The sequence below is a fragment of the Leopardus geoffroyi genome, chromosome B4, assembly GCF_018350155.1.
Source record: "Leopardus geoffroyi isolate Oge1 chromosome B4, O.geoffroyi_Oge1_pat1.0, whole genome shotgun sequence".
Taxonomy (NCBI): domain Eukaryota; kingdom Metazoa; phylum Chordata; class Mammalia; order Carnivora; family Felidae; genus Leopardus; species Leopardus geoffroyi.
This window is the reverse complement of record NC_059341.1, coordinates 52,638,268-52,646,475: the sequence shown is the minus strand read 5'-3', so window position 1 is coordinate 52,646,475 and position 8,208 is coordinate 52,638,268. Positions and strand designations below refer to the sequence as shown.

At 42.2% G+C, this 8,208-nt stretch overlaps 1 pseudogene; it reads left to right on the top strand.

Annotated features, from left to right (window-relative positions):
- The first annotated feature begins 7,872 nt into the window (after positions 1-7,872).
- Positions 7,873-7,996, top strand: LOC123592377 (annotated as a pseudogene).
- The last annotated feature ends 212 nt before the right edge of the window (positions 7,997-8,208 follow it).

The window sequence follows — 8,208 nt, the reverse complement described above, 5'->3', positions numbered from 1 at the left end:
TCAATATATATATATTTCCACACAAAATTATTTTATCCAGGCAAAAGTAGAAAATCTTAGTCGCTTTCAGTGTCTTTTTAAGATTTTTTCAAACCAAATCTGTACAAGACAGACCAAGGCTATCACGTTCCAATCTAATCAGTGAGAAACCATGTTCCCTAGTTCTACAGACAGAACCATTCAGGTGCTGACCACGCTTGGCCCCCTCCCATGTCATGAGTTCACAAGGTATGCCCAGGCACCAAGTCCATCCCAGCTGTCCCTAGAATGAAAAAGAAAGGAGATACTACATCGGTATCACTGCATGCCAGGCAGGCTTCAAAGATAGTCTAGGCTTCAGTGACATTATCGGCTATTTGCACCCTAAGCAGCACATGAAGAAGTCAAGGGTTCACATGCAGGAAGGAAGTTCTGGCCTGCTTTCCCACCAAATCCTGGGTTCTGGGCTCTGTTCCCACATTTTTCTAAGCTGCTTTACTTTTCATAAAGATATGTATGGATATGACCCTGGCATCAGAGACCCTGCTCTCATTGCTGTAAAATTCCCTTTATCCATGGAGATAAAAACCAACATTCCCACCCACTTGTTCCTGCTTCTATCCACGGAGTTTCAGCTTAAAGAGAGTATAGTTCCCATCTCCGAGATCAGAATAAAGGGAAAGTGAAATTCCTGTGAATCCTTCCGGAGTTGTGACAAAGATGTGTTCCAGATATCCTGAGCTGAAACTTGGAATGCATTTTTTCATTAAAACAATCATCAGCTCTCTAGCCAGTTCATAAAATCCTATTTAATCTATAATGGTCTCAGAATATTCCAGAAATTTCAATGTGATCCATCTGTTCTGTTCCCATTATTGCCCAGGTTATTTTTCTTTTTTAACTGAGTAGCATGAATATAACCCTACTCTGCCAAATTCCCCAAGTGTCTCTACTCAAATTTGAAAAGTTCCATTTGTGCAGCCTACCAGATATTAAAAACCTATGAGGTTCAGCAGATGAGTTTTGCAGTTCCAGTACTGTGTGGCCCATCTCGGGCCATCAACAAAGTGTAGGTATGTTCCACAGCACCTTCCTTTCCTTCTATCCTCCAGCTTTCATGGAAAATGCAGGAAAGTTTGAGGCCTGTTATTTTAAATGGTAGCCTGCCAGAGACATGCCCATTTATATATATAAATTTTATATGTGATTTATTAATGGGAAAAGAATAGATTCTTGGATGGAAATGAGAAAAACCATTCATTGCATGGCAAAAAAAAAAAAAATCATTCTTCTGGATCTTATGATTCCTCTCCCTCATCTTATTGGAGAGAAGAAAGGAAAATAGGGAGAGAAGTGCGCTAGCCCCTTGAAATGTACAGACTAGATAATTTCAACAGAGCTTGTCAAAGTCTCAGTATGGACTGGTGACCTTCTGGTGTATAATCCATACCTGGCACACATGAAGCGTGATGAATGATCTGCAAGGATCAGCTTGGCTCTCATCATCTTCCTCAACACAACCACCAGTGAAACTCATCAGGCTCCTAATGCTGACCTCCCAGGTGAAGACCTCTCACCCTCCAACTCTGGTCTCCTACAAGTAGGACTGCACCCTCCTAGCCCAGGGGTCCTCCACTGGTCTCCTCAGGGATACAGAGGAGGCCACCTCATTCTTCCTCAAGTTTCCTGCTATAACTACAGCATAAATTCTGTGTCTAGATTCTCTCAGGTCCTCTCTTTTGGCTCTCCAAACCCCATTTGGAGGACGAAAAAAAATTTAAACCCTAATAATCTGTTATTTCTTGCTCACTTCTCAAAGTAATGAGAATGCCTGGGAGTAATGTGGGAATATAACATAAGGAAGTGAGAAGCAAAAAAACACAAGTTTATTGTTTCTAGATATTAAATGGTTGCACATTAGTAACTCAGCACTATCCTTAAATGATCATAGAGAAGAGAGAGGGAGCTCCACTCATTTTAAAAAAAAAAAAAAAATCGCCAAGGAAAGTCTCTGGCCCAACTGAATTCTCCCATCCCCAATAAACCCTGTAAAATGGGGTATTGTGAGAGGCCCACCCTGTGGAAGAGAAAGCTAAAACCACACATTTGAGCTAAAGAATCCTCAACAATTCTCTGAAAGAAGATAGAAGCACTTTTCAAATCAAGTAAAAAGAGTGTTTACAGGGACGGACATCTGGGTGGCTCAGTCGGTTAAGCGTCTGGCTTTTGAATTCTGTTCATGATCTCATGGTTCCTGAGTTCAGGCCCCACATGGGGATCCAAGCAGACAGTGCAGAGCCTGCTTAGGACTCCCTCTCTCCCTCTCTCTTCCCCTCCCTGCTTGTGCTTTCTCTCTTAAAAAAAAAAAAAAAAAAAGTGTTTACTACACAAGAGCCTATTCTAAAAGTCTCTGCAGAAATCTCTCCTAAAAGGGTTTAACAGGGGCGCCTGGGTGGCTCAGTGGGTTAAGTGTCTGACTCTGGCTCCGGTCATGAGCTCTCAGTTCATGGTTTGAGCCCGAAGTCCAGCTCTGTGCTGACAGCACAGAGCCTGCTTGGACTTCTCTCTCACTTTCTCTCTCTCTGCCCCCACCCCTGCTCATGCTCTGTCTCTTTCAAGATAAATAAACTTAAAAAAAAAAAAAAAAAAAAGGGTATGTCATCTACAACTGGAGAAAACAAAAATCTATCCAAATATATATAATATATATACCTCCTGTGCTATATAAGTGAGACCAGACTTCAGAATGTCTCTCCAGAATAATTCTAGCTCACGGTGTGCCCAGAAATCCCATGGATCTGTCCCTGTCCAAGAGCGGACAGAAGAGGACCCCTGGGCTGCTTACTCTGTTAAACATCTCACTCTTGGTTTCCTTCAGGTCGTGATCTTGGGGTTCCTGAAATGGCACCCCACCTTGGGCTCTGCACAGACAGGGTGGAGACTGCTTGGGATTCTCTCTCTCCCTCTTCCTCTGTCCCTCCCCTGCTTGCACAAGCTCTCTCTCTCTCTCTCTCAAAATAAATAAATAAACTTAAAAAGAAAAAAAGAGTGGACAGAAGAGACTCAGAAATGCTCCCTCTTCTAGTCGCCCCCTATTCCAGCCTCTGACCACCCTCCAACTAGCCAGTCTCAGCCTCCAAGACCACCTTCCCCGCCATCCTCTGCCCCCAGGGCCAGCTTGTACTTTTTTGAGTTTAGCTCCTCATTGCCGATCAACCATGAGCTCTCAATTTTGTCAGAATTATTCCACTGGTGTTCGCCACTGTCTATCTGCACCTTGCGGGCCTCTTACACTTACCTCTTTCCAGGCTTCTATTTGCACTGAGACCGTGTGGCTTGGAGAGGGTGTGGGCCGCTTCTGCGAATTAGCTCTCAAGCGCAAGGGCACCAGCTTCTCTTGAAAATGCCAAACCCGCAGTGGCTGCGGCCTCTCCCCGCAAGTGAAGAAGCCATCCCAAGATGACTGGGGTAAAGCCCTGACCACCATGGAACCTGCCAGGGTGCTGGAGGAGAACCTGAACCCAGCCCTCCTGCGTCTGCGAGCCCCCACTTCTGTCTGCGCAGACACACGTCTCTGTGACTTCCTGCAGAAGCACTTCCTGCATAACGAGGTGAAACTCATCAGGAAGATGGCGATCACCTGACTCGCCTCCGCAGACTGCGCGGTCTCTCCCCTTGGAAGGCCTCCAGAGCTCAGTGGCCTCGGAGGGGCTCCTCTGGCATCCCACTGGTGTCAAGGAGCCAACATAAGCCCGTCCCTACAGCCACTGAGGCAGTTTGGGAGCCCTCTCCAAGTAATGCGGACCAAATGGAAACAAAGCTTTTAGTAGCAAAAAAAAAAAAAAAAAAAAAAAAAAAAAGGGCGGGGGCTTGCAAAATATTTGCATCAAGACGTTTCTCTGTACTGGGGCGCCTGGGTGACTCCGTGGATGAGCTTCCGACTTAGTCTCGGGTCATGATCTCACGGTTTGTGAGTTCCAGCCCCTATTCGGGCTCTGTGCTGACAGCTCAGAGCCTGGAGCCTGCTTCGGATTCTGTGTCTCCCTCTCTCCTCTGTGCCTCCCCCACTCACGTTCTGTCTCTCTCTCCTTCAAAAATAAATAAACATTAAAAAAAATTTTTTTAAAAGAAGTTTCTCTGTACACACTATATAATCCAAAATACAGTGATAATTCCAGCAAGTTTAGTGACTCTATTTAGACCATTTGTTTGACCTCAGAGAAGGTATCAGACTCAAAGATCAATCCATCCATGTCTTAAAATCCCTTAAAATGCAGATCAGCTTCAAGAGAGGCCTTGGTCACCCTGAATAGGAAGAAGGATTCTTGGAAACTGAATTTATTTCCTGGCAGAGATTCTATCCACACCCCCACCCATAGAATACAGGAGAAGATGGCATTCTGGAACTCTATGGTATTATACTGAAATGCCTGAAGCCAAAAGAGTCAGCTGATTTTCTTCTTAATGAAGAAAACCAAAAGAGCTTTCTCTATTTTCCATTAAAATGGACAATATATCAGCTCTAGGAATCTCTGAATGTTCATGGTTCTACTGATATCTTTACTGGTGAAACCAGCAGTTAATTCCCACGATTAACAACCAATAAAGAATGAATTATACTTTGGAAGTTGATTCAAGGTCTTTCCTGCCAAGCCCTGAATAAACAAGAAAATAAGGTCAAGCAAGTATTTGCAGCATTAGTGACATGTGAAAAAGGAATTTGAAGATAGGCTTAACATAAGATTCATAACTATGTGCAGCTCTAGTAAGACTTAGATTGACAAAGCTCTGTGACTATTCAATTACAGGTAGCTCTGCTGTGATTTTAGAAGGTCAGAAAAAGCATGACAAATTGCAAAAATGGCCTCAAATGTTTTTCCTCCAACCAAAAGGTAGAATCTGTTTCTTCACTCTTGAATCTGGGTAGGTTATATGATTTCCTTTGGCCAATGTCTTAGAAGCAAAAGCTTAAAAAGTACTTTAACCCTAGGGGCATCTGGGTGGCTCAGTCAGTTGAGTGTCCTACTTCCACTCAAGTCATGATCTCATGGTTTATGAGTTCGATCCCCACATCAGCCTCACTGCTGTCAGCACAAAGCCCACTTCAGATCTTCTGTCCCCACCTCTCTCTGCCCCTCCCCTGCTCACACTCCCTCAAAAATAAATTAAAAAAAAAAAAAGTACTTTAACTTTGGAGTTTGTCATGTGCTGCTCTTGGAATCCTGGCACCATGGGAACAAACCTGGACTATTTTGCTGGAGGATAAAAGACATGTGACCCAGTCACCTCAGTTAAAGAGCAGCCAACACAACAAGTGACTAGAGACACATGAGTGAACCCAGTCAAGATCAGCAGAAGAAGAGCTAATTGAGCCCTGCCCAGAATACCAACCATGGAATCAATGAGCTAAATAAATGATTCTTTAAAGCCACAAAACTGAGTATGATTTGTTATGCATCAAATGCTAACTGATACAAAAGAGGTATTTATATACTCTATTTCATTGAGAGGTCTTAGAAGTCCTTTGTGCAGGGCCACTTAGGGACATTTGTAGGAATTAGTTAAAGGGCCACCTATGGGAGGATCATGGGGTCACCCTGGTTTGGTATGCAAGGCACAGGCTAGATATCAGTCTCCATTTACTTCCTAAGCAGAGTACTCTTATACAGTGAACAACCTACACATATGTAAGAAGTCCTACTTTTATGCCACCAGCTACAGCATGAGTTCAAGGGCCATGCTCAAAATAATGCATATGTGGGGGCGCCTGGGTGGCTCAGTCGGTTGAGCGTCCAACTTCGGCTTGGCTCATGATCCTGCGGTTTGTGAGTTCGGGCCCCACGTCGGGCTCTGTGCTAACAGCTCAGAGCCTAGAGCCTGCTTCGGATTCTGTGTCTCCTTCTCTCTCTGCCCCTCCCCCACTTGTGCTCTGTCTCTCTCTGTCTATCAAAAATAAATAAATCTAAAAAAAAATAATTAAAAAAAAATAATGCATATGTGTTATTTCTATTGCCCTGTAGCCATTTTTCAAATTGTACCCCCCTCCCCTACACTCCATGTATATCTGTAGTGCCTTTCAATCTAGGGGCCCACTCCTTAAGCCACAAAGGAAGTCATATGACTCAAACTGGACAATCTAAGAACCTGACCCCTTCATGACAATGATGGCCCAGGAATATGGCCAAAAAGGGCCAATGTGTTTCTTCCCTGTAGATTACAGAGGAGAGATAATTTCCTCCTAATGAGATACTAAGCTGCAGGAACCATACAAAACCCCTCCTTTCCAAGCACGAGCTTTCCCACCACAAAAAGAGAGACTATTAGAGAAGGAAGTTAAAGAAAAATAAAGCAAATAAATGGAGAGCTTCCTAACAGCAAAATTTGAGAAGTTTAATCCAATTCTACCTAAGATCTGGAAAAATTGTTATGGAATTCAACTTGGATTCTGTCGTTTGCAATGAAAGTGTTCAGACTATTATACTTGAAAGAAGATAAACGTGGTTCTGATACTACTACTAATATGATATCTGGAGGTGGAGTCCGGAGGTCTCCATGATTACATTCTTCCAGAATGGTGTTCAGAAAGTAGTATAGATTCCTGTGGAAATAAAATAACCATTTTCCGACTGGCTGTTTTTCATCTACTTAATGAGAAACTTTAAACTCTTAAAGATTCTTCTCTTCATTACTCTCTGGCAGCTTTTTTCAATCAGAGGTTCTACAAGAGAACAAAGTCCTATAGTCCTACAGAAAATTATTTGAATAATGAGTTTTTAAATCAGTTATCTAAAAGATGGTACCTACTAGTACTATTCTACATAGAGCAGAGCAGTTAATTAATCACATACAAAAATGTCTACATACACAAATTCTCTAGCAGCAACTCCTATAAAAAGAACTATAGAGTTTTTATCATATCTAAGATAGTTTGACTGTTGAATTTATTTTTTAATATTAATTTCTTTAGAGAGAGAGAGAGAGGGAGGGACAGAGAGAGATGGAGAGAGAGAATCTCAAACAGGCTCCATGCTGTCAGCACAGAGTCTGATGCAGGGCTTAATCTCACAACCATAAGATCATGACCTGAGCTGAAATCACCACTTAACCATCTGAGCCACCCAGGGGCCCTAACTGTTGCATTTAATAGTCAACCACTATTAAACTCCCAGATCCTAAAATGAACTTTTTTTTTCACATGTTAATATATCTTACCTTTGATATAATAAGCATTCTGGTTTGTATTTTCTTTCTAAATATTATGTATAAAATATAAATTTTATACATAAAAATTATGTATAAAATAACAGTGCATCTCATATAATCCATGGCCTCTTGGTTTGCTGAAACATTTCATAACTGAATATACGGTCACCCTGAAAAGTAAGTACACATCTTAGAGAGATTGTTAGGGCACCTGGGTGGCTCAGTTGGTTGGGCAGCCGACTCCGGCTCAGGTCATGAAGTCGCAGTCCATGAGTTTGAGCCCTGCGTTGAGCTCTGTGCTGACAGCTCAGAGCCTAGAACCTGCTTTGCATTCTGTGTCTCCCTTTCTCTCTGTCCCTCCCCCGTTTGCAATCTGTCTCTCTCTCTCTCTTTCAAAAATAAACACTAAAAAAAATTTTTTTAAAGAGATTGTTTATCATATTTTATTTACCATTCTCTCCTCACCACACACTCATCCCCAACAAACACATAATCCACAGCATATTAACACCATATGGCTATGTTATATTTTGTAACATGAGTTTTCATAAGATTTTATAATAAACTTCTAAAGCGGCAATGAAATATTTGTGCTTCAACTACCATTGTCTAGGCTGGTGGAAAAAAATCTTTATTGTCTTGCTAAAAGGAAAGCTCTGTGACATTGTTAGAATACAAAAGAATAGTTTCATCGATTCTCGGCCTTTTGGCTAAGATCAAGTGTAGTACAAAAGAATACAGTTTTTCATTCTTTTATTTATTAGTGAGTTCATTTTCATTAACCAGTGTATTAGTCTGCTAGGGCTAACATAACAAAATGCCACAGACCGCGGGGCTTAAACAAGTATTTATTTTCCCACAGCTTTGGAGGCTGGAAGTCTAAGACCAAATGCCGTCAGGATTGGTTTTTGATGAGGCTTCTCATTCTGGCTTGTAGATGGCCACCTCCTCACTATGACCTCACATGGCCTTTCCTCTGTGTGCAGGTGTGGAGAGAAGTCTCTAGTATCTTTTCCTCTCCTTATA